Consider the following 26,315-nt stretch of genomic DNA (forward strand, 5'->3'; position numbering starts at 1 on the left):
GATATCTTTATTAAGAAACTGACAAGGTCTTTTCTCTCAGTTTAAACTTGATAAATATACAATAAATCCATTTAAGTCTGTTATGTCATATCCTGGTGTTTTAATTTTATATTTATACAATGTATTCAAAGAATAATGCTGCTTTTTATATAAATATTAAAATTCTTACATTTTAAAGAACCACACTGATTCCAACAACAAACACAACGAAGATGATATCAAATTACCCAACCTTTTTAATCGACAAAATATTTGTTGAATTTGATGGATTTATATTTCAGCAGACAGTCGGTATTTTAAAAGTATAAATTGTGCAACACTTCTGGACGGCTTATTTTTGTAATCATGTGAATCAAGAATCATACAGAACTTTTTCAAAGACAAAATAAAACAAATTTTTCATTGTTTTTCACAATTTTTAAATTTCAGTTTCATATATATGCTAATGATTATGTTCTGTCACTCAATAATCCACATTTCAGTGAGTACTTTCATCTCATATATCCCATTATATCTAAGATAGACGACTTCCAACTAAAAGCTATGACTAACGTGATAATCATATCTTTCCAGTTGTCAATTTCCCATTTCTCAGATTTAGTATATCCCCTGTTCCATCGCATGGTATTTATATATCCTAGCTAATACGTTACGCACATGAATGTTCTCACTACACGGACTTTATAAACAATAGTGTTGTCCTTCAACCGAAACTGATCCAGCAAAGTTATGAAGAACGACTTAAATGGACAATAGACAAGTTTTACTGTCACCTGCACGAATTGGTTGACCGATACGTATTGGAGCCTAAACGCACTAGCTGCATGTTTTAGCTGTCTTATATTTTTAGATATCAGTAAAGTCGTCTGATTTTTAATTTTACAGATTGTGCCGTATTCCCGAATGTGACATTTTGACTTATTGTGACCTCGTATGTCGGTAGATTCATAGCAGGAGACGTTTACCTGATTGACGCATCCGGTCCTACTCCTTTTGGAGTTCATGCTATTCTCTCAATTATTGTTTGTTACTTTGATTAGTATCTTCCTAATCAATTAACGAAATTGGTACATTGATAAACGACTGGTGTCTTAATACTAGCCTTCATGTGCGTAATCCCATAAGACTGAATATCTCTGATTAACCACATGCACGGCCTTGACATTGATATTCTTTTGAAACAACATTTATAACTTATTGTAGGGAAAAAGTAAAATAACAAAAATAAAAACGATCCCCAAGGGAAATTCATAACGGAAAGTCCCTTATCAAATAACAAAACCAATTATTTCGATTCTACTAATAGGAAAATTTCGAACTTATGTACTATAAACCTATAATAGGCGTTCAAAAGGCATCCAATATTGGATTGATGAAGTCAAAACGTTATAGAAAATCAACCATTTCATGTTGAACAGATACATGTATACTTACTTTTAGAATGATTTTATTTAATTTCCTAGCGAGCAACACGAACCCAATTGTCAAAAAATGTCCATTTTGATTTCCAGCAACTGACGTTGCAATTTCAATGTTGACATCAATCACGTGTGGCCCATGTTTTCTTGGAATTAGAACATAGCTTTGTTTCCGAAGCGAAAGAAGAACGTCAAATTAGAATTTTCTGTTTCGTACATTTAGATGAAAATTGTTACACAATCAATGTTTTACATATTTATTCACCGTATTTAAAATCAACGTTTCCTAATAGATAAAGTGGCAATCGAATGGTGGGAAAGGTGATTGTTAAATAATATAACCTTGATTGTATATATTTTAAACCAATGGCAGTTTTGAAATCAAATATGTCCATAATATAATTGTAATACAGATATGAAATATAAGCAAATCCAAAAACTTAATGTTTTTGTTTCTGTTTAAATACTGTGTCATTTAATTCTAATATTTTCGGAGGTAAGGCGATTTTTAAATTATGAAATATAAGAAAAATTAAAAATATATTATTCAACATTGCTGTTTGAATGCTGTTTCATATTAATCTTAAAATTTTGGATCGAAAGATGCCGGCTTGCAAACTGTGCTCTGTTTTGAATTCGGTCTGCTGTCACTTCCAGGATTTGTAATTGCAGCTGCAACCCCAGCAACGACTTCATTGACCAAACCTTTTCGAAGATCCTTAAATTCATTTTCCAAACCTTTTCGAAGATCTTTTGATTCTTTCCTTTGTTGCATTTTTAAGCTGTCCATCATTTTGTTGTCTCGAGACTTTTCCTCTTCAATATGTGTTTTAAGCAGAACTTGTACTTCGTCCTTTTCCAATTTTATTTGCTGCAAGTCAAGACGAACTTGCATTAATTCATCCTTGAGACGTTTTATTTCTTTTTTCTGTTCTTTGTGTACTATTGAATCTTTTTCTAACCTCTGAATGTCCTTCTTTAATTCCTTTTCACGCCTTTTTCTTTCTTCAATCTCTTTATCTTTTCTACTGTTAGCCAATTCTAACTGTTTGATTTTGTCGGTTATGCTCCCCATCTCTTCTTTTAAATTATCGTTTTCTGATTTAATTTTTTCAATTTGTCCATTTTTTTCTCTGTATATGCATTCCTTTTCATTTTCATGATTCTTTGCATCTATGACTATTTTCATATGGAGAACTTCCACTTCTCTTTCTTTATCCACATTAAACGATGTGAAATCAGATGACGACTCAATATCCCTTTTGGATGAAAGTTCCATGGTCGAGCTCAACACTGGCAAAATTGAACTAAAACTATAAAATAATCATTTTAAATGAAAAAGGAATATGAGGATTTTGTATATTGAACCATACTAATCTTCCTGTCACTTTAACTAGTTTCATGGCTACCATTAAACACTTATCTCAGGCATAGATTACCTTAGCCGTATTTTCACAACTTTTTGAAATTTTGGGTCCTCAATGCTCTTCAACTTTGTACTTAATTGGCTGAATAACTTTTTTGATCTGAGCGTCACTGATAAGTCTTATGTAGACGAAACGCGCGTCTGGCGTATTAAATTATAATCCTGGTACCTTTGATAACTATTTCCTACACAGGGTCGATGCCACTGCTGGTGGACGTTTCGTCCCCGAGGGTATCACCAGCCCAGTAGTCAGCACTTCGGTGTTGACATGAATATCAATTATGTGGTAATTTTATAAATTTCCTGTTTACAAAAGTATGAATATTTCGAAATACTAAGAATTTTCTTATCCCAGGGATAGATTACTTTAGCTGTATTTTCACAACTTTTTGAAATTTTGGGTCCTCAATGCTCTTCAACTTTGTACTTGTTTGGCTTAATAACTTTTTTGATCTGAGCGTCACTGATGAATCTTATGTAGACGAAACGCGCGTCTGGCGTATTAAATTATAATCCTGGTACCTTTGATAACTTTTATTACTACAGCTTGTATGGAAATATTGCTTTAATAGTCTTCACACTCTTGGATGTTGTAGATGTGTGACGCGCTTTGTAATAGTCCTTATGATTCGGTTGAACATTATGTGTTATCCACTCCAGACGCTACACTTTAACACGAGCAATTTTATCAATTAGACTTTGCCGTTCTGAATTAAATGGTCCTTCGAAAAATCTGATTTACGACATAAAAGGCGATTTATCATTCCCAATTGAAACTCTTCGATACCTACTTGTGTTATGTTTACTAACAAAATCGTTCTTTATTCCTGTGTTTGAAGTAACGTTTTAGATTTAATGAAGTGTGTTTGACGGATTATTTATGAAGTCAGGAACTTCGTAACCACAAATTACTGCAAACCTTCCACAGATAAAAACATTTGTTTAAGCGTGGCTGTGCCTGTTGAAATACTATCCATGCAATAAAAAATTAGGATTTCACATCCTTATTTTGATCATAATATGTTATTCATTTTTCTCGTAAATTACGATACAAATTTATGTTTCTTTAAATAAATTCATTGCTACAAAGTTATCATTTAAACATTGCGACAAGATCTGAAATAATGTCTATTTTTTAGGAGCTAACCATGATTTTTAACTAAATTCTTAGCAAGACTTATGGTCTTACATCGGCTCGATATTTAAATGTTGGCATTGCACAAAAATATCAGACTGCTTATGACGTCCTAATGTTAAACCTGTTGGAAATGTACATATTGACATTAAAGTATGGTAGAAAATGGTTTATATTATAAACGAAAAAGGGAATAAAAAAATTATTAGCAAAACCACCGAACTCAAAGCTAAATTCAAAAAGGGTAAGTCCTTACAAACTGACAAAATCAAAAGTTAGATTCTATTAACTAACGAAGCGAATTAAAAAAAAGGTAATATTTCTGACTCGGTGCTGGCATTTTCCGAACAAAATGGTGGGTTAAATCTGGTTTTAAAGCTAGCAAAACCTCCCATTTGTATGACAGTTGAATAAGCTTTCATTAACTGCGAGGACTCTGAAATCAGCATTTATTGTCAGTTGTCTTCTTGTTATCTGTTTTTGTGCTTAGTACCGATCCCGATGAGTAAATCCCTTTATTATTACAGTTTTTTAATATGTTGTATTGTTACACCACTATCTGGGGTTCGAAAGTTCACATACATGTTAAACATAGCCACATACTTAATGTCCCCACCCCAAGCCCGTGATAACGAAGTGGTTGTCATTGGTATCTGCCATTTTAGAATTTTGTTCATAGCTGTAGTCTACTGTAGGCCATTTGTTTTCTTTTGAATTTATCCAGTCAATTGTCGAAGACCACACGCTTACAAAATGTACATGTAATAGCTCATTTATGTGTCCTTTGATCTTTTTGAAAATCATACCACATCTTCTTATTTTCATATAAATTTTAGAGTTATGTAAATATACTCACACACTATTACCGTTTTTCAGGACAGCAGAAACAATGTATATTTTTTCCCACTTGATTTTGGAATCAATTTGGGTTTTCGTGTTCATTGAACCAAAAACATAATTATGAATCCTCAATGTCAGCATATATTTTGTTAATTCTTTAGGATTTCGGGATTGTTATACAACTTATTAAACGAAAATTACCGTTTTTCAACGATGTAATGTTGGCTGCACAATATGCAAGCAACGATCGCAAGTTACCGTCACAAGAACCGTATGCTATTAAGATGTCGTTTCACTAAAATTGCAATGGTGCTTTCATTTCACTTCAGTGTATATTCATATAAAAGCGAGCTTATCAAGTTTTAATGGGTATTACTAAAAAAAATTTGTATACAATAATAACTTTAGTTAGTAGTCATTTAAAGAGCAGCCCTAAATTTAGAAAATACGTTCTTATATGAAAGATAGTTTAGTACTATGAGTCTTAGAATCTTAAAACAATGTGTACTGAAGCTTAATTCTAAAAAAACTTGGTCGTGATTAGGGGTCTTTTTGAACTATGTCGTATCAATAAAAATTGTACTTTAAATTCAAATTTTTGACACCATAAAAACTGTTCCAATCCAGATCTGTTTTAAAAAATGTGTTATTTGATGAGTATGACATTCCGCTGTGAGTGCCAACTTTCGATATACCTAGATTCTTTTTACTAGGAATTTTTGCGAAAATTTAAATATAGATATAAAACCTTAGGGTATTTCAACTTGATTTCCAGTGACAAAAAAATAATCTTTGTGCATTTGAAAAAATGTGGGGAAAAGGTATTTTTATATAAGAATCTAACATAGCCACATACTTAATGTCCCCACCCCAAGCCCGTGCTAACGAAGTGGTTGTCATTGGTATCTGCCATTTTAGAATTTTGTTCATAGCTGTAGTCTACTGTAGGCCATTTGTTTTCTTTTGAATTTATCCAGTCAATTGTCGAAGACCACACGCTTACAAAATGTACATGTAATAGCTCATTTATGTGTCCTTTGATCTTTTTGAAAATCATACCACATCTTCTTATTTTCATATAAATTTTAGAGTTATGTAAATATACTCACACACTATTACCGTTTTTCAGGACAGCAGAAACAATGTATATTTTTTCCCACTTGATTTTGGAATCAATTTGGGTTTTCGTGTTCATTGAACCAAAAACATAATTATGAATCCTCAATGTCAGCATATATTTTGTTAATTCTTTAGGATTTCGGGATTGTTATACAACTTATTAAACGAAAATTACCGTTTTTCAACGATGTAATGTTGGCTGCACAATATTCAAGCAACGATCGCAAGTTACCGTCACAAGAACCGTATGCTATTAAGATGTCGTTTCACTAAAATTGCAATGGTGCTTTCATTTCACTTCAGTGTATATTCATATAAAAGCGAGCTTATCAAGTTTTAATGGGTATTACTAAAAAAAATTTGTATACAATAATAACTTTAGTTAGTAGTCATTTAAAGAGCAGCCCTAAATTTAGAAAATACGTTCTTATATGAAAGATAGTTTAGTACTATGAGTCTTAGAATCTTAAAACAATGTGTACTGAAGCTTAATTCTAAAAAAACTTGGTCGTGATTAGGGGTCTTTTTGAACTATGTCGTATCAATAAAAATTGTACTTTAAATTCAAATTTTTGACACCATAAAAACTGTTCCAATCCAGATCTGTTTTAAAAAATGTGTTATTTGATGAGTATGACATTCCGCTGTGAGTGCCAACTTTCGATATACCTAGATTCTTTTTACTAGGAATTTTTGCGAAAATTTAAATATAGATATAAAACCTTAGGGTATTTCAACTTGATTTCCAGTGACAAAAAAATAATCTTTGTGCATTTGAAAAAATGTGGGGAAAAGGTATTTTTATATAAGAATCTAACATTTTGAAAAAAAAAATTTTTGGTTTCTAGGATTGCAACAGAAACTGATATATAGGTAAAAGTGTTGTTCAAAGTTGATACCCGGTGTCATATTTGCAGTTAAAAGTTAGTATATTCTCATGAAAATCACATTCGTCTCAATTCAAATTGATTCGCTATTTTAAAAAATTCCATCGACAATTTTTTATATGGCTGCCATTATTCATTAAAAAAAACACAAGCGTGGATTTTAAGCAAACTTGGCATTATCCTAAACCAAAAGTGGAATTTTCTCTGTTGTCAAAATATATAAAAATCAAGCCCTATTCAAAAAAACTCATCATAGATACCAGGATTAAAATTTTGTACGTCAGACGTGTGTTTCGTCTACAAAAGACTCATCAGTGACGCTCGAATCAAACAAGTTAAACAGGCCAAATAAATGTCAGAGTTAAAGAGCATTAAGGACCCAAAATTCCAAAAAGTTTTGTCAAATACAGCTAGAGTAATCTATTCCTGGTTAAAGTAAAAACTTTGTGTGTATCAGAATTAATTATTTGTTTCTGTGTTTCACACAAAAATGTATAGGCAAAGCCCTTCCAGACATTGTCTTCTTCCAGTTTTGTTAAATACCAAATGGCTCATTCTGAGCATTATTCTTGAAGGATAATGTTAATTAAGCACCAGTACTTAAATGAATTCTTAAGTGCGGTACCTGAAATTTGGTGAGAGGATGGCATATTTCATCAAGTTTTAGTCTACGAAACTGTTATTTTTAGAGGATGATTTTATTTCTGTGAGTTGTGGAGCGAGCGATGACAATTTACATGTAGAAATTGAACTGTTGATCTCATTAATGGTTGATGCATGCATTTCAATAAACTCATCATAGATACCAGGATTGAAATTTTGTATTTGCGATAGACGCGCGTTTCGTCTACAAAAGACTCATCAGTGACGCTCGAATAAAAAAAAGTTTAAAAAGGCAAAATAAAGTACGAGGTTGAAGAGCATTGAGGACCAAAAATTCCTAAAGATTTAACAGCTAAGGTAATCTATTCCTTAGGTAGAAAAACCTTAGCATTTCAAAAATGTAAAGTTTTGTAAACAGTTAATTTATGGCCATATCAATGATAATGCATGTCAAGACAGAAGTGCTGACTACAGGGCTGGTGATACCCTCGGGGAATAAAAACTCTACCAGCCAGAGACACTTACCCTGTCGACGCACCCGGTATCGCTCAAATTGGAGTTCAGGCGATTGCCTAGTTTTTGTTTGCTACTTGATTTGTATCTATAAATCGTTTTACGAGATTTGAAAATTGTTAAACTACTGTCGCCTTAATAGAAATTGAGTACTTATTCAGTAAAGCATAACAGTATGGCCGGGTTTTTTTGTTTTTTTGGTAAAGTTCCACAATATTAAAACGAGCAAATCGAGTCATTTTAGCGATATTTTTTAACATTGCCATATAAGCAGGAGTTTTGGCTAGCCATAAAACCAGGTTCAACCAACCATTTTTTCTTAAAATGTCCTGTACCAAGTCAGGAATATGGCAGTTATTATCAAATAGTTCGTTTCTATGTATGTTGGCGTTTGTTTTTGTTGCACTTCAGTGTTTCTGTTGTTCACTTATTTTCCTCTTATACATGTTATAGTTGATGTGTTTCCCTCGGTTTTAGTTTGTAACCCGGATTTGTTTTCTCTCATTCGATTGACTTTTGAACAGCAGTATACTACTGTTGCCTTTTTTAAATAGAACCGAAAGGATATGGGATATCCATTCATGACACAAAATCATTACAAAAAAGCACGGCAAAAAAACGTAAGAAAAAAAAGAAACAGCACTTGTATTGCTGTTCTTCAACTCAAAGTCACAGTGAGGCCTTCAGCCCGAAGAAAAAAAAAACCATCTCATCTCACTGCAAGTTCAGCACGAAGCAAAAAAAAAGACATCTCATCTCACTGCAAGTTCAGCACGAAGCAAAAAAAAACAACCTCTTATCTCACTGAAAGTTTAAGACACCCCTTGCATCGGTTTGAACGCTTAACATTCCAGGCAGAAACCCAGTTGAAATTACACAAAAAAAATGGAACTCTTTGTTAGAGCAGGCAAAAAAGGCCAAGTTGGTAAATTTGAATAGTTTACATCTGTTTCTATGGGCTTTAAAAGTTAAATGAATTTGCATAATTTAGAATTTTATGCATCTTACGCATGTGTTTTTACTTAAATCAAGGTATGGAGCTTTGAGATATGTGTAAACTTTTAACTTATAGACACATTTTCACAAAACAGTCGATTGGGGTATGTGCAAAAAACATGTGGATCTTTTTTGTGCATAAGCATAAATTTCGCCGAAAAAGGTTCCAATGAAAGATAATAGATTGATCTTTTTAAAGCATTAATTTGCATCTCTGATTCGGCGACAGTTTTTTGGGAAAAAATCGCCAAAATGGGCAATAATTTCATCGAAAAGAGAAAGTCGAGTACACCTTTTTATGTCCAGGCGTGTTTGGGTTGACTATTCTGTCTTGAAAAAGTATAAAAGAAATATATTTGATAATTCATCTCGCTTCAGATTCTGATATTTTTTATATATTTAGGCTATAGGTTGCTATAATAACATTAACAACTTACAGTACTAAGAAATGAAATATATGGATAAAGTGAAATATCTTTCTAATGAGTCATAACAACTGATTAGGTGTGTTCGAATGACAAATTTTTACTAAAAGTACTTGACGACAGACTTTAAAAGTGGATCTTAAAAACGAATAACTTCAACAAAACTTCATTTGTTTGTGTGTGTTATCTAGGGTAATTATTCCTCAACTTCTGAAAATGTTTAGTCTGCCCTTCCACGAAAAAAATTAATTAGAATTTCCCCTGACAACCGATCAGACAATAGTTTTAAGTTGACCAAATGTATAAAAGTACGTTAAATAATGCTCAATAAAAAGTAGATACATTTGTCTTTTAAGATACAACTAACATATAAGGATCGTAATGATGCTGTGTGGATAAATTGTTCGGTTTTCAAAAGCTAAATTGACAGCGCGATCTCACTACAATAGCTTCAATGATTACGATTATAAAAATTGGGTGGCGTAATGGGGAGATAATTTTGACGAAGTAGAACCCTGACTGATTCTTAAGATAGTGCACTTCTATTTTACATGCTCAATTGAAAGATCGACAAAATCGTCTGCTAAAACATTGTTTTTCTTTATACAAAAATTAAAATCGTAGGTACCTTTTCCTTTTTTTTTTCCATAAGTCAACAAGAATTTTACATTGAGAAGTTCAACAAGGATGCCGACAAGTACACTAAAGACGCTCCCATGCTGGACATTTTGATTGACAACATATCTGTCGAGTTTTGAGTATTCATATTTCAACGAACAGTCGGTATTCCAATCGGTACTCATTGAGCACCTTTACTGACCGATCTATGTATGTAGTCATATATCACAAAATGCAAGCAAACCCTTCACAAAAGGACCAAAACGAAATTAAGCATTGTAATTCTGTAATTTTACGTTAGGAATTTTTGACGATGTCCTTTCGATCAATAATCCACATTTCAGCGAGTCATACTCTTCAATGTAAAAGAGTTCCACAAAATGTCACATCCACAAAATGAATACAAAAATATATGTGATTTCGTCTGATATGCGATATATCTTAAAGGAATATAAAATAGAGAAAAGAAATGTTAAAACTATTTAAACAATCCGGCTATTGGGATTTTCTTTCTCCTTTTAGAATTAAGGAATAACAGTACTGTTCTAACAGCAGCTGAAGAGTTGCCGTCATCACTTGGCAATTTGACGGTCGCAAATGCAGCTTAACTAAGGATTCGCATCAGAGTCAGTAAAACGGATATTTGCACCATCATATTTCAAATCTTCAACTCCAGTCATGACAGCACTGCTTTTCTTGATTATTACTAGGAGGAACTTTAAAACGAATAGTGTTACTATATGTACACTGTTTTACTATTTGAAAAAAAAATTAATTCCTAGTTTAATTATCAGATTAAATTCATTGAAGAGTGTTGAAAAAATAAAAGAAGCATGTTAAAAAAATTGACAAATGATCATAATTTAATCGATGTGTCGTTAAATTCCGTACTAAATAAACTATGAGATCATATGATCATATAAAAGGAAAGTCTACAAATTTTTCTAAACTAAGACCGTGAAATGTCAAAGTACTAATTATGTGAACAAACGCTTTATATCAATTATTTTTATTTATATACTATAATATCAATGTAAAACAAAATCGAAACATTCTGTGTGCCCGGTGTAGATCATTGTAATGGAATTGCCATATCGATCTCACGGTACAACATTACACATTTATCTTAGGTTATATAACCAGTTTCAAAAAAATTTAATTTGATTTAAAAATATCCTTTTAAATTTGCTTTTATAGAACATAGATACACTGATATTTATGTTCTCAACGTTGCTAAAATATGTAAAGAACAAGAGATATGTCCAACTTACCTGCACAAGGTATACTGACGAAACGGTTATTAAATAACTCAATTGATTATGACGAGGCATAACTTGATTTGTTATTCGATAATATTTTCTAATTATATGATAGTCTATTTGCCAATTCAGAAATTGACCCTATAATAAGAGATACGAGATAAGAGAAAGACATACATTTTCATTGACAATGAAGAGCTTACGGAAATATCAAATTTATACGCGCGTAAAGTGTGTAATCGAATATATTAATTACACTTAATCTTTTGATATGCTTAAAACTGTTGAAATCAATAGTTATTTTACATTAGATATTGGTTAAAACACTTATATTTCACCTTCAGCGTATCATATTTTGCCCATTCAATTCGTTTAAGAATCAGTCGTCAATTGACAAAAAAACCAACTTGTGTTAAAAAAGTGTAATAATAGAATAAAATCGTAATTAGCAACTAACAATTCATTAAAGGACACTATAGTTAGAATTTGAATATTTTGCAAGCACACAATTAAACTTGATTTCTACAATTTAACTTTATTTAGTATATTTAAATAATAATCTCTAGCAATTTCAAACACTTGATTTAAAATGAAATCCATTTTGATCTGTTTTGAATATGAACATTTCTTGATTTCACTTCCTAAAAAATAAAAAATAAAATATTATACGAAAATTCAAAATTGATAGATGGAGTTGAATGAATGGACGTGTAACGTTCATTGGCAAATTAAATGAATATTCAGGACGAAAATATGATAGGAAATATAAACCCTGCGTTGTAGTAGTCGGATTTTAACCTGATAGTTCACAAGGTTACAGTCTGCAGGAAGACATGTCACCCAACTCGGAAACTTTATTCTGATTCCGAACAGATTAGTATTTGTTCTTACTTCTATGTGTATATGCGAACGTGCTGCGAATTAGTAAATTCTAATTTTTAAGTGTTTTGTTTGATCTGGCCAAGGCCGGAGATTGAACCCACGACCTCGCGCAGTTTCACCACAACACTATCGGGCGGTTCAATATAAACTTCAAGGAATAGAACTGTAAATTGTACTATCATTTAAAAGTGAATTTAATATATTTTTATGTTCATGTGACGTACTCGGTATACACGTTGTCTCTTTGACACATTCCCCATTTCCATTCTCAATTTTACATACAATAATGGAAATATTTTTATATATTAAATTTTAAATTTTATAGATTTAAGATTTAATGATAATTTTGGCCATGGCGTTATCAGGTTATTTTCGACTTATGAGTTTGAATGTCCCTCTGGTATCTTTCGCCTGTCTTTTAAGCACAGTTTGTGGTAAAACAAGATATGAACTACAGCCTAAAAAAGATAATTTTCTTACGCACAAATCTGTAGTAGACATTGTGTGACAAACTTTAAAATTAATATGCTTAAATAAGTCTTCTGGTGTACCTAGATATTATTGGAAACATCTTGAATATTGGACTAATATTAATTCATCTATTGGTCCTAGTTGAAGTCGGGGCAACTTTTGTGGTTTACTTCTAAAATACAATGAATTAGAGACCAGGTCAAATGTGCAACATGAACTTTTAATTATCTGACAGCTGACTAATCAAGTGTTGAGATATGAAGTGTGGTATTTCAATAGTCGATCTCATTTTTGGTATTTTTTTCAAAGGATCAAAAAATATCTTTACTATTCCTTCATATCCTAGTAATTATTTGTGTAAAATTATTTAATATATGCCTCATTTCGTAAAAGTACATTTTTGGGATCTCTTTAGTCCAGTCACCAAAACTAAAAAAACACTGTACAATACCATAACTAATTTCTTTTATTATCTTCAGGAAAAACAATTCCTTTTAAAACTATTATGATAGACATGATAATATATTTTGACAGCCACATCATTCAAAGGGACATTATGATGGAGATTTAACAGATGTAAAGCAAGCAAAATTGGTCAAATTAATTAACAAATAACAATTTCACACAAAGCACAATAGTTGCTAAATATTATTTTTTGTCAGTGAACAGACGAATACAAAAAAAAACATTTCTATGTAAAAAACATATTAAACGAAAGTTATATTTCATGGTATTTCGAAGCGTGTGTCACAATGTGCGTTAAATAGTGAAGATTTGTCGTCATGTATCCATTTTTTTATTTAACTTTAATTGAATGGTATTAACTTACTATGAAAACAAGCCTGTTGACGTTGACCTGGTTGAAAGTTTGAATCCCCTTTCGGGAAGGTGTAGTCAAGTACGATCTTTATTTACTAGGTTCGCCAGATTTATTGCAACGATTGGTGGCTCTTTCCAGGTACTTGGATTATTCCGTCAGTTAAATGTGACCGTGTGTTGAAAGTGGTGTTTAATACAAACAGCTATTCAATAGACATTCCTGGATAGGACTGAAAAACCTGAAGTAAATTTATTGAAATGTTCTCCTTTCAGTACCAGAATCTATGACAAACGAGACGATTTTAATGTTGAAATTATAAATTTCCTCCACCTTAGTAGCAAAATACCAACTTCACCTGCATATGGGATATACATTTCCCAACTCATTCGGTATTCAAGAGCTTGCAGCTGCTTCTCAGACTTTGTGAAAAGTCACCAATGTCTGAGCAGAAAATTGATGAACCAGGTGTATATCAAAGAATGTCTCGTCCTTTTTCTAAAAAAGTTCATCGAAAGATACCAAGACCTTGTTGATAAATATTCCCTATCAACTTCGCAAATTATACACGATGGTCTTGAAGTATAGATTCTAAGTACTGACGTTGTGTTTCATCTTAATAACGTGTTATAGTATTCTTTTATTTGTCTTTGTAAATTATTACTTTTACTGTTTAGTCAATTTTTGGCAATATCCATTTGACGTGGCTGGGTTCTATACATACCTTCATTGTGCTATTGTGCTATGGTAAATTGTTGTATTCTTGTTTTTCGTTTTTGCTAATGTGCTTTGTCTATATGACTTTTTTGTTTATCTTTTTTGACATATTTCTTGTTTTTATATAGTGATTACGATTATAACACAATGTTGACTGCTGTACCCCTATTAATGACATTTTTACCTTTTATGTCTGTTTGTTTTGTTCACAAATCGTTGTCAATATAATGGAATTTTATGCGTCTGCAATACAACTGAACAGAGAGATTTAGCCAGCTATAAGACCAGGTTTAATCCACCATTTTCTACACCAAATAATGCCGGTATCCTACTGTTGCCTTTTTTGACCTTGTGATTGAAAATAGGATACAAACCTTTACGCAGAAAAAGGTATAGGTCAAGATGTGTTATAGGACATACTAGTATGTCAAGAAGTATGTATATGCAAAGCTAAGATTCCTTGTACGGATTTGCAATTTGGCTATACATTAGGTCCGTTTTAGTTTGATCCGCTCTTCAAAATTTGTATTAGATTTTGGCTTCAATCATAACTGAAGAGCCATTAATTATTGAAATGCGCAACTGGTGCTTTAAAATTGGAACCGTTTATGTTACAACTAATGCATTTCGATATATCATATAGTCGCTAAAGACAGAAGGTTTAATAGTGAAGGCAGGTTCACATTATTCTAACAAAAAGTATTGCTGATATATGAAATATGGACCAATTCTGATAAATCAACTCAAATAAGCTCCTATTTTGTGGTTCTATGATTAGGTTTACAACCAGGAAAACATGGTACTCTTACAATACACGCTTATACGAACCATCCACTGTATTGCGCAGTATCATATGTCTTATTCAAGCCAGGGTTGCACCAACATAATAGATTATACAATGGAAAATGCTGTGGCAAAGAATTTACCTGCCTTCAATCCACTTGGAAATTGGAATTCCTTAAAGTTTGTGTTTTAAAAATGCGATCGTGGTATCCGAAAAAACTTTACTATGGCTTCCGTCATAAACAAACCATTGATTGTGTTTTAACTTAAGTTATTTTATTTTTATTTTTCCCGCTTCGCTATGGCCATATTACACACAGTATAGATCTGCTATAATATAATTACACGTTATGAAATTTATCAAATATGAAAGATGACGATAACGAAATCAAGGATGTTTGTAACATATGTAATACACTGTACATCATTCACGAAATTTTCTATTCATGTGGATGGAGGGAATTAAAAATCTTTTAAAACACGCTTAATATGCATGTTATGTCCTTGAACGATCCGTGTATCAACAATGGGCACCAATTCCAAAGTAAACAAAACGTCAGATCTGACGTGAGTCTTCGAAAAAAGAGACCATTTGTCATAACTGGACGCCATCATATAGCAACTGTATAAGTTCGACGCTACCATGACATATCCAAGCTACACATCAAAGTCGCAACTTCCCATATCAAGCAATTTGATCCACATGATAATGGTTTCTTTGTTGAAACAGTTATCTGTTTTTCTCTAGTGATTTAGATTTTATTACAATGTTGACTGCTGTACCCCAATATTTGACGTTTTTACCTTTTACGGCTGTTTGTTTTGCTCACACATTATTGTCAATATAATGGATTTCTATGCGACTGCCATACAAGTGAGAGGTTTAGCTGGCTATAAAACCAGATTTAATCAACCAATTTCTACACAAAGAAATGCCTGCACCTAGTCAGGAATATGACAGTTGTTTTCCATTCGTTAGATGTGTTTGAGCTTTTGATTTTACCATTTTAAATTAAGTTTAAAAATGACTTTTATATCGGTTCTTAGCTCGTATCCGTGGTGGTGGCTTATTATTATGTACGCAAAGATGTGCGATTTGTATCCACCAATGACGCTCGAAACAAAATGCCAATTGATCAAAAAACGAAATTGAAGAGTATTGAATACCCAAAATTCAGAATGGTTTTGCCAAATACTTGTTTTGAGACAATACCAATATCAGCCCCATACAACATATGTTAAAAAAAACGTAGATTGATATATATAGCAAATTCATATTGCGCTTTACCTGTATTGTTTTACAGGAAGACTATTGTTTCCAAGTTGCTTTACTGCTTTATGTTTCTTATTATTTCTGTATTAGCATCAGTATAATCATAAATATATTATTTATAAATGGACAATCTCATATTAATTGTTTGTAAGTTGAAGAGTTTCAGTTATTGTCAATGAATGAAATGCTTTGTTGTGTTCAAATGTATCCATTTTATTATAAAAGGTAGTCTTTTTGGTACAAAATCATTCATCACATAGAGAGTTACTGAACTGACTTATAATCAAGCAAAATACCGAACAAAATTGCAAGAGGAATGTTGAGATAACATTGATATAACGTGTTTTAACTGCTTTACTCAAAATGATGGATATTGAAATAAAACTATTATTCTGAAACGCCACTTACATAATATTGCGAAAAACTTGTTTTGCCAGTATGAGCATCAATATCATTTTGCCATCTCGTCATCGATATTGTAAATAAAGTTTGGGTGGTAATTACATCGAAACCTTTTGCTTTTGAAAAGACTGAAAACTTTTTTCTTGATGCAAAATCAATCAACATGTTCAAAGTTTCAGTAAGACCGAATTTTTCAGCTTCAACAATACCATCAACTATCATTTGACATCGACATTTGTCAAATCCGGTATCTTTGTGTTTCTTTGACAAGAACGAATCAGCTTTATCCAAAGTTTTCTCCACCTGATATTCATGTGCCAGTGGAATGATGGAGTGAACATTTGTGCCTGTAGAAAAACAATTAAAGAAATAAAAATAACAATTCATAAAGGTTATGCGTCCGAAACGCTTTTTAGATTTACCTTCATCAGAGGGAGATTCATACATTATTTCAAATATTCCTGAACTGTAAAATACTTGTCTCATACAATATGTATCTCTTGAAATGGGTGCATAATATGTTCTAATACATTAGTCCCATTACTTCATATCTGTCTTTTCTCAGGTTTATAATTTTGCAAGGGAAATGTTTTAACTGTAACTCCTGCTTTCAAAAGGGGATATGAAAACCATTAATTTTCATAGATTGTCGATAAATTCAATTTAAAAGACACCAATTTTGAAAACCACAAAACTTACCGTTTATTTTATCTTCATACCCGTCCAGTGTACATCTTAGAAACAATAAAAAATGATACAAGTCCTTATTTGGCAATTCTATTTCAGTCGCGTTTTTCTCCTTAAAATCTGCAGTTAACATAGTCTTGAAAACAGGCGACTTTTCCATTAATTCAGCTTTGTTTATAAACAGCCTTTCTCCATTAACAATAAGTGCTAAGTCTTGCTTTTCAAAACTTGATTTCATTCGTTTTATAACAGTAGCCAAGTTTTCATCTCTGCCACTGTCTGCTTTGTCGCAAATTCTGGTTCTTATTGCTGACATCTTAATGAGATCTGACGTATATATTAACTGTTATTTGGAAGAACGAAAAACATATTAATATTATTAATCAAATAGTAAAAAATCCTTTATAAAATATTTACAATTATCATTATCGCAAAACACTTTTTAAATATTCATTTGTAATAAATGTTTTATGTTCGACTCAAAATTAGTTCATTTTAACGTATGGTGAACCGATGTTCCTGAATGTGGACATTGTTTTCATTACCAAAAAAAAAAAGACGCTAGTTTTACCGCGTAAATATATAAATACAAATAAATGTAAACAAAATAAGGAGATGTGGTATGATTGCCAACAAGACAATTATCGAGTCCAAATAAGGTGGATGCAAACAAGCGTATAATGCCTTCAACAATGAGCGTAATCCATACCATATAGTCAACTATACAAACAAACCAAACCAATTGCCTGATTTATTACAAAATGTGTATATTGATCGATGTTTATTCAATTCATATTATAAACATGTCAGTAAATGCAATAAACAAATCACGAAAAAATACAGCAAACGATTGAAAGTGAAACATGTCAGAAAAATAATCCACTTGGAAAAATCGTTCTATTGAAAAATGCATTAAATTCATAAAACCAATATATAAACAAAATACCTTTATCGTCGTCCTAATTAATCCCTTCTTATGTTTACATGTAAATCTACCCATGGATACGATCGATAATTATGTTAGTAAACATAGGTATGGGCTTTACCTTGCAGGATAATTAACATACCGGTACATTTCGGGTCAGTTACATCTCCTGTAAAAGGATATCAAGTAATCAGTAGTTATCTTATTTCATTACAACATTGAATAAAAAATATAAAGTTGGTTTTTTAAGAATGTAACAATATTCATTTCTATATGAACAAATTCAAATTTTTCTTTTAAAGTATGTATAGATTCAGTACTGAAGAAGAAAATATACCTGCTAGCCAACATTGATATTTACATTAAACTTTGTAAAAATTATATTATAAGGATGTATCAATTATCCATACACTTTGTCATATCTACTTTTCTGAAAGAGATGACCCTCTAATATGTGTTGTAAGTTAACGGCAAATTAGCAAATACTGTTAGCAAATGCATATATATGATACCCTTATTTGTTTTATATTTTTTTCATATTTTATTTTTTCGAAAAAAAAATTAATCAATAAATTAATCAAGATTAAATAGTTGGCTGAAAAATTTTATATTACTTCTAAAAATGTTCAACCTTAATAGGCTATTTTTAAAAATCGATCACAATTTTGTAATATTTTGTGAAGCTGTAGCTATCCCTAACATCTTGTATAAAGGCCTATAACAGGCCCGGTTTGAAAATTGCAATGTTCTGCATAGAGAAACAAAATTTCCTGCTTCATACCAAACTTTGTGGAAACAATGACTCGCTGACCTTTTGTCTCGGTCACGGTCACCAAAAGGTGTATTTTACTTTATTTTACTTAAGGCAAAGCAGTTATTTCTGGTGTCGTCACGATTTTCTAGAAGATATAATCGATTAGATGAAGTGCAATTTCAACCTTGCATTGTCAACACAGAGTTCTAGAAAAAAAGTATGTGTAAAATTTGAATTTTCTCCATTTACAATCCTTAAGTTGCAGTATGATTATAAGAAAATAGATGGTGATATTTTTTATATTGCAGAAAAAAATTTAGAAACCAGGGCATTTTGCAAATCTTACTGTTGATGGAGGTTTCCTCTCAGATCGTTCACCAACTTCTGTGTTGACATGAATAATCATTGATATGATCATAATTCTAATTTTACTGTTTACAAAACTTTCAATTTATAGATTTATAGACATTCTATGGATTTTCCTCCTGGAATTAATTACTTTAAATGTTGCTTTCGCTTTATTTGGCAAAACCTTTGGGAATTTGGGTCCTCAATGGTCTTCAACTTCGTACTTTATTTGGACGTTTTAACTTTTGTTGTTCGATCGTCACGCGCGTCTCGCATACAAACGTTTGCCCGGTATCTATGATGAATTTATTTCATAAGGATGATTATAATAATAAAGTGTGTAATTATTCTATAGATTGTTATGCTTTGTGGTTCTAATGGAGGTGAAAGTAGTTTACCGATGTTCATAAAAATAATCAATTGTTATTTAGAACTTAATACATCGGTTATTGATTAAGTATTACAGTATATTTTCACACTACCCCATGTTCTTTGAGTAGTGGCAGATATACGAAATATTATAAAAGGTCATAGTGCACATACTAGCAGTGTCTCAGACAAGGACGTAAATGGCATGCAGCTGCCATGCTCAAATGATATGCACTGTACACCACCCTGACATTCAATCGTAGTGGTATGGTTCTTGCACCATTTTAACAGTTGCGTTTGTATTTTTTACTATGTGTCTACATGCTCATGGCTGTACACAAAAGAAAAAGTGATATAATAGCAAAAGAGTCATCTATTTTGTTAATCAAATGACAACGGTGTGAACAACGTCCTTCCACAATAAGCAAAGTTAGCGATGAAAAGGCCCCGTGATGACAAAATTTACAAAAAATAAAGATGTTTAAGAATAGAAATTCTAATTAATTTCAAATTTGAGATTCCCAAAAAAATATATATGCCAAGAAACAGCGACCAAGGACAACGACATGACGAGTGCATGTAGAATGTAGTTGGTATATTTCATAAAACCACTGATTCTATGCCAATGTTGGTGGACGTTTTGTGTCCTGGTGTATCACATACACAGCAGTCAGCACGTCGCGATCGGTGTCGACATGAAGTATCTTTGTAATGTGTATCTTAGCCCTTACCATGAGGTGACTGTAATATGACGGTCTTACCCAAACTATCGTTATTTGGCTCACATGACTCTCATACTTTTAGATGTCAACTTTATGACATAATTACTAAGTTGATGCATGTTCCCTTAATCTGAGGCTATTTATTGTTTGATGTGCATTCTGAGCACAAATGCGAACTTGGAAAATGGAAATCGGATAAAACTGTTTTTTTCCATGGCCTATCTTCAATTACACGAACTTTCAATTTTTAAGCTTTCCGTGTGTTTTTGTTCCAGAGGTGGTGTTCTCGAAAGTATCCTCAGATTCATCCTAAGACACATTCTAAGACCAATTTAGGATCGACTTAGGATCATCTTAGGACACTCTTAAGTTGTGGCTCAAAGATATCTCAGACGCATCTTATGTTAGGACGTCCTAAACATATCTAAGTGCGAAATTTTAAATCGTTAGAGTAATTTATTTTTTTATAAAACATTTATTAATGACGAAACCAATATATATAATTGTTTACAAATTTTATAATTACTTGTATATAATTAAATGCATGATATCAGATGTAATTATAAAATAATATAAAAAAAAAGAATTGTAATTTAAACTGAAAAACAATTTATTTTGAAATGAGAATTGAATTTGTAGTGTCATGGTATCGTGAAACACGAAGTTCAAAGTTTAAAATCAAGCACAATTTCTTTATATGCGAGTTAATAACCGATGGTGCGTTTCATTTCATCTTCATCTTCACGTAAAATAATGAGCAAAAAGCGAATTTTAACTTTACGGAGGCGGAATTAAACATTCTTTCAGATCAAGTGTAGAGTCAGAATGGCATTTTATTCAGTAAGCACAGCACTGTAGCCACAAACGCAATTCTTCAATTATTAATGAAAGTAAAATAGTGAAATAATAATTCGCTTTAAACAGCCAGTTTAGTTCAATTTGGTCATAAAAAGCTATGAAACATCGCTAGTGAATTATTTACTTGCAAGTGAATAATTTGACTTTATTGAATCAGTAGTCATGTGACCTTCAATTTAACCCATGGCCATTTTTTAACCTATAACATCAAATCAAACAGACCTACTAAAGTCCAATTGCACGATGTCACTTTCTATTCATATTTATGTTTTAAATTATGTTTATATCGGGTTATGTGACCGTCGTCATCTCGATAGTTAAATAGATGTCGTCTAGACTAAAATACACACGAAATGCTGGTTGGTATGTATTATAGAGTCCATGCATTGTTAATTGTTTATTTCAGACTTAGTGTAATTTGAAAATACGTTTTAGTATGTTAAACATTAAATATTAGAATTTGAGTCAATTCGGTGATCATGAATTTGACAGCTAATGCACCTTTAAACTTGTCTACATGATGTTGAAAATGCCAATTCTAATAAATAATAAGACTTTCTTATAATAAATATTGTGGTTGATTTTAAAAGACTACATGTACATGTATTCCTATCGTTTCCAAACTTGATTATACCCCCTCTGCTGAACATTTTTACCTAAGCATATGAAAAATTCACATCACAATGTTGTTTTTCTATTGATGAATTTTTAACGACTGGACAGTGTTCTTTTGTTTTAATTGTTTAGCGACTAATTTTAATTATACTACATGTAAATATGAGATTCTGGTATACATTGACAAGAAAAAATACAAAACCGGTATACTTTCATTTTAAATTTTGAAGATAAGAAGACGTTTTCAATCATTTGAAATATGTTCAGCTAACAGTTCTGTAATACACTGTAAACAAGTGTTTTTATCAGTAACGGTATTCTTCTACATGACACTGTATCATACTTAAAATAATGTATCTATAGCTATCCCTGATTTCTTGTCAAAAAAGTTATCATGCAAAAGTTATATCGACTCAATTAAACATACCTGAGGAGGGAAAAGCTGTCTGCGTACTCAAAAGTTTTAAACACGGAGTTATTATATATTATTTATCTTGTTCTGTCTAAGGAACGCTGAATTGAAACATTTTATCATACGTTCATGTAGTTCATACGTGTTTCTCGTTTCTCGTTTTTTATATAGATTTAACCGTTGGTTTTTCCCGTTTGAATGGTGTTACACTAGTAAATTTTTGGGGCCCTCTATAGCTTGCTGTTCGGTTTGAGTCAATGCTCCGTGTTGAAGGCCGTACCTTGACCTATAATGGTTTACTTTTATAAATTGTTACTTGGATGGGGAGTTGTCTCATTGGCACTCATACCACATCTTCCTATATCTAAGGTCTAGGAAAAGGCGTTTTGTTTTGTTCGTGTAAAACTTATTTAGGATTCCTCGTCCGTAGACTTTGCCCTTGATTTAGCGAGAATGGCGCCATTCGACCGGGCAAAACTAAAATAATTATAATCAGATTTCAATTAGTTTATTACAAAAAAATATATGTTTAGCCGTGCGGTTGACGTATAGGCACTTGTCTCTGAAAACAAATTACCTATATACTTTAATATAACACAATGTACCTAACTCATATATTTGAGAAATGTCACCCGGTGGCGAACTTCCGTAATATTTTGATTCTGCGGATGTCTATCCCACTAAACCTTGTAATGTCGTAAATTTACACTAAATTATCTACAAAATGGTGTATAACACCTTTTTATATTGTCGGAATCATTCGTAACAAGCCTTCCAAGTATGTCAACCGTAATTATTTCCTCTTCTCACGGCCGATTGGAAATGTTAATCTCGCAGTGAATGATCCGGATGACATTTCTCAAATATATGAGTTAGGTACCTTGTGTTATATTAAAGTAGATAGGCAAAAAAATTCAAAGACAAGTGTCTGTGGATTGATGGGTGCTTATTGCGTTTGGTGCTTGGTCCTCAAATAAACTTATTCTTGTAAATATCACGACTATTGAACACGACGTAAGTGAATGACGTAATTAGTTGTCTTAGGGAACACATTCCTAATAATGAATGATAGAAATAAAAATCAAATAGAAATGCAATTGCTTGAAATTCGACGTAAACAGTGCCCCTATTTCTAGCTAAAAATTCAAAATAGCTAAGGATGGTATGGCCAACGTTAGAATGTAAATGTATCTGTTGAAACAAGCAAACATTTTAAAGAAGTTTGACATTTTTTTTTAAACAAAATACGTATCTTTTCAACGTTGTTGTTATAACACATAATTTAAGCCATTTTCATAGGTTGTTATGACTTGAAGAAGGTATATATATTCAACATGCGTCGGCAAAGATAGCTTTATATAAGATCAACGCTTTGTAAGACAGTATGGAAAGCTATGGTTTAACTCCCCTTAATCGTTGTTTTAAGCGACCAAAAGACCGAATACAGCCTTGCTGCTATGTGCAATATAATTTATTATATGAATTATGAACTCTTAAGACCCATTGGTTGCCTCGGGCTGTTTTCTGATCTTTGGTCGGGTTTTTATTTCTTTGACACATTTACCGTTTCCATTCTCAATTTTATTTCCAACACTCCTTGAAACATGGCCAGGCTACATCGTTGCCCTTTGTCGTTATGGATAGTTATCTTATTGGAAATCATACCATACCTCCTTTTTTTAATATTACGAATGTTTAATCATTTTTTATGTCTACATGATTTTATAAAAAGTATACAGCAATTAGAAAAACAAATGTATTTGGCTATAAGGAGTCAGAGAATTTTAATTTTCATTCAGTGATTGATTCCTTGAATTTGTTGTAAATTTATCTTATCTACCATTGACTGTAGAATGTTTACCAGGTCTACAATATTGCTTTCCACATATAGAAGGTGTTACAAGGGCTTACATTATGCTGAGAAACTAATGTTATCCCTCTAGGTGACCCCGGTCCAAACTATTTCTTATCAAATTTAGAATGGGATATTTAAATTATTTCTATTCTTCAGAATAATGATTTATTCCAGTAAAGTATTTAGAAATCTTTGGAACCAGCTAGGATATTCATATGTCCTTCATTATGAAAACAAGTGGCTTTCTTTAAAAGAACAAAAAGCATTACGTGAACCCGAAACCGCTGACTGGTAACCAAAAAATGTTGCTGATTTATTTTTTGGCTTTAGATTTGAAATAATTGACTGAATAGAATAATATAACGATGATGTTAAAACACCTTTATTGAAAATATGTAATTGTGTGTAGATTCTTACACAATTCAATTAGTTGCGATGTTGTCATTTAGTTGGAAATATAGAAATGTATACAGCTACTATAGGAATTTACCTTTTAAGGCTTGACTATTTTATTTATTAGTTGGAGTGTACATTAGTTTTTCTTTGTGTTTAATAAACATACAAAGTCCCAATCCTATTGCAATTCTTAGTTTCTGCAAACCAAATGTCTTAAGCAAATTGTATAGACCAATCGCAATATAAATTTAAGCACTCAGTTTGCTAAAATAATCTGGATGCATTTATTTCGTCTGTCATATCTTCATATTTTGTTTCCTTGATGGCTTCAAATATTTCTTATACTCATTATTAAAGCTGTAGTCTGTACTCACAGTAGATGTTGTATAAAGAAATTGAAAATCCAATTTCCATATGAAGTGTTACTCTGTAACAATGATTCGTATTTTAGTTTTGAGAGTAACACACCAGCAACATTGGGACCTCGTATAAACTGACAATAATTTCGGTCTATAAAAACATTTCAAATTTTAAGGATTTCCTGAAGTTACTTTAATCAATCCAAATATTCTATGGGAAAAACCAAGGATCTGTATATTTACTTTACAAATCCTTGGAAAAACTTAGTTCTAAAGAAGATTTATAAATACCTGAATATGCTCTCAAAAGAATCAATATATATAAAAAAAAATAGATATGTATCCTATGTAGATATATAAAAATGTAAAGATACCAGGATTAAAATGTTGTACGCCAGACGCGCATTTTGTCTATAAAGATTCATCACTGACTCTTGAATAAAAAAATGTTAAAAAGGCCGAATAAAGTACAAAGTTGAAGAAGTTGAAGAAGTTTATAACAGGACAGTCACTCAAACAAAAAGAAAAAGACAAGAGAAACAGCTAGAGGTCAGAATACCTTAACTTATGATGACCTTATTTCAACGTCACATGTCCAGCTCTAACTGCCGTGTCCTGAATTTGGATACGAAATGCGAAAATTCACAGTCCGCGAGTGAAATTAATATCTATGGATGCATGTGGTTTTCTTGTGCAGCTCAAGAAATATTACGTGGAAAGCGTACGCACTGATACTCTGGATTACAATACGCATTTGCGTTATCACGTATATTCCTTCTAGGCTCAAATCTAATGCTAGTTGAATACGGATGTAAAACTACCTATTTCAAGTGTTTTGACTCCGGATTCATGTCCATTTAATCCGAAATTTGTGTAAATGCTAACCGATGTTGTGTCATGTGAAAAGGCTGTAATATAATGAAAATAAATCAAGATTTGTGTATGAATTTGGTCAACACAATAAATACAAGGGACGGTTCCAGCCATTTTTAAAAGGGGGGTTTCAACCATTTGTCCCTATTCAAAAGCATTGATCGTCAAAAAAGGGGGGTTCCAACCCCAGGGACCCCCCCCCCCCCCCCCCCCGCCCCCGGATCCGTCACTGAATACACAATTTTCGAATTCGCACCACATTGAAATGATTTAGATGTTATGAGGTTAAACTATTAAAAACAAAACATAAAGAATTGAAATTTAATCAACATACATTCCTGTTAATGAATCATTTCCGAAAAATTTAAAATATAATATCAATAAAAACAAACATCAAGTTTTTACTGATGGACAATTTATTTTTATTGAATCAATCTCTTCTTCAGATCTGATTCCATAATACGATTATATTGCTATACAAAATATAAGCTGAGACTTATAAAACCATATATCCTAAAAAACGAAATTAAATAATTAACGCGTAAAATATTGAATACG

At 31.9% G+C, this 26,315-nt stretch overlaps 2 long non-coding RNA genes across 3 annotated transcripts in view; both read right to left on the bottom strand.

The window, feature by feature from the left end:
* Nucleotides 1-1,988: 1,988 nt before the first annotated feature.
* LOC127709940 (uncharacterized) overlaps nt 1,989-26,315 on the bottom strand; it is a 125,216-nt gene continuing 100,889 nt past the window's right edge. Inside the window, exons 1-2 of one of the 2 annotated variants that reach the window (XR_007985858.1) lie at nt 11,252-11,334; nt 1,989-2,725 (exon numbers count right to left, since the gene is read on the bottom strand). This is a non-coding gene — a long non-coding RNA (uncharacterized LOC127709940). Of the gene's footprint in view, nt 2,726-11,251; nt 11,335-26,315 lie in introns of those variants that run through there. The other variant, XR_007985859.1, reaches the window with a different exon arrangement.
* On the bottom strand, nt 16,385-18,267 carry LOC127709945 (uncharacterized). The gene is made up of 3 exons (XR_007985866.1): nt 18,218-18,267; nt 17,284-17,614; nt 16,385-16,931 (listed from the first exon to the last, which is right to left on the bottom strand). It is a non-coding gene; the product is annotated as an uncharacterized LOC127709945 (long non-coding RNA).

Source organism: Mytilus californianus, unplaced genomic scaffold, assembly GCF_021869535.1.
Source record: "Mytilus californianus isolate M0D057914Y unplaced genomic scaffold, xbMytCali1.0.p SCAF_7, whole genome shotgun sequence".
In the NCBI taxonomy this organism is placed as follows: Eukaryota; Metazoa; Mollusca; class Bivalvia; order Mytilida; family Mytilidae; genus Mytilus; species Mytilus californianus.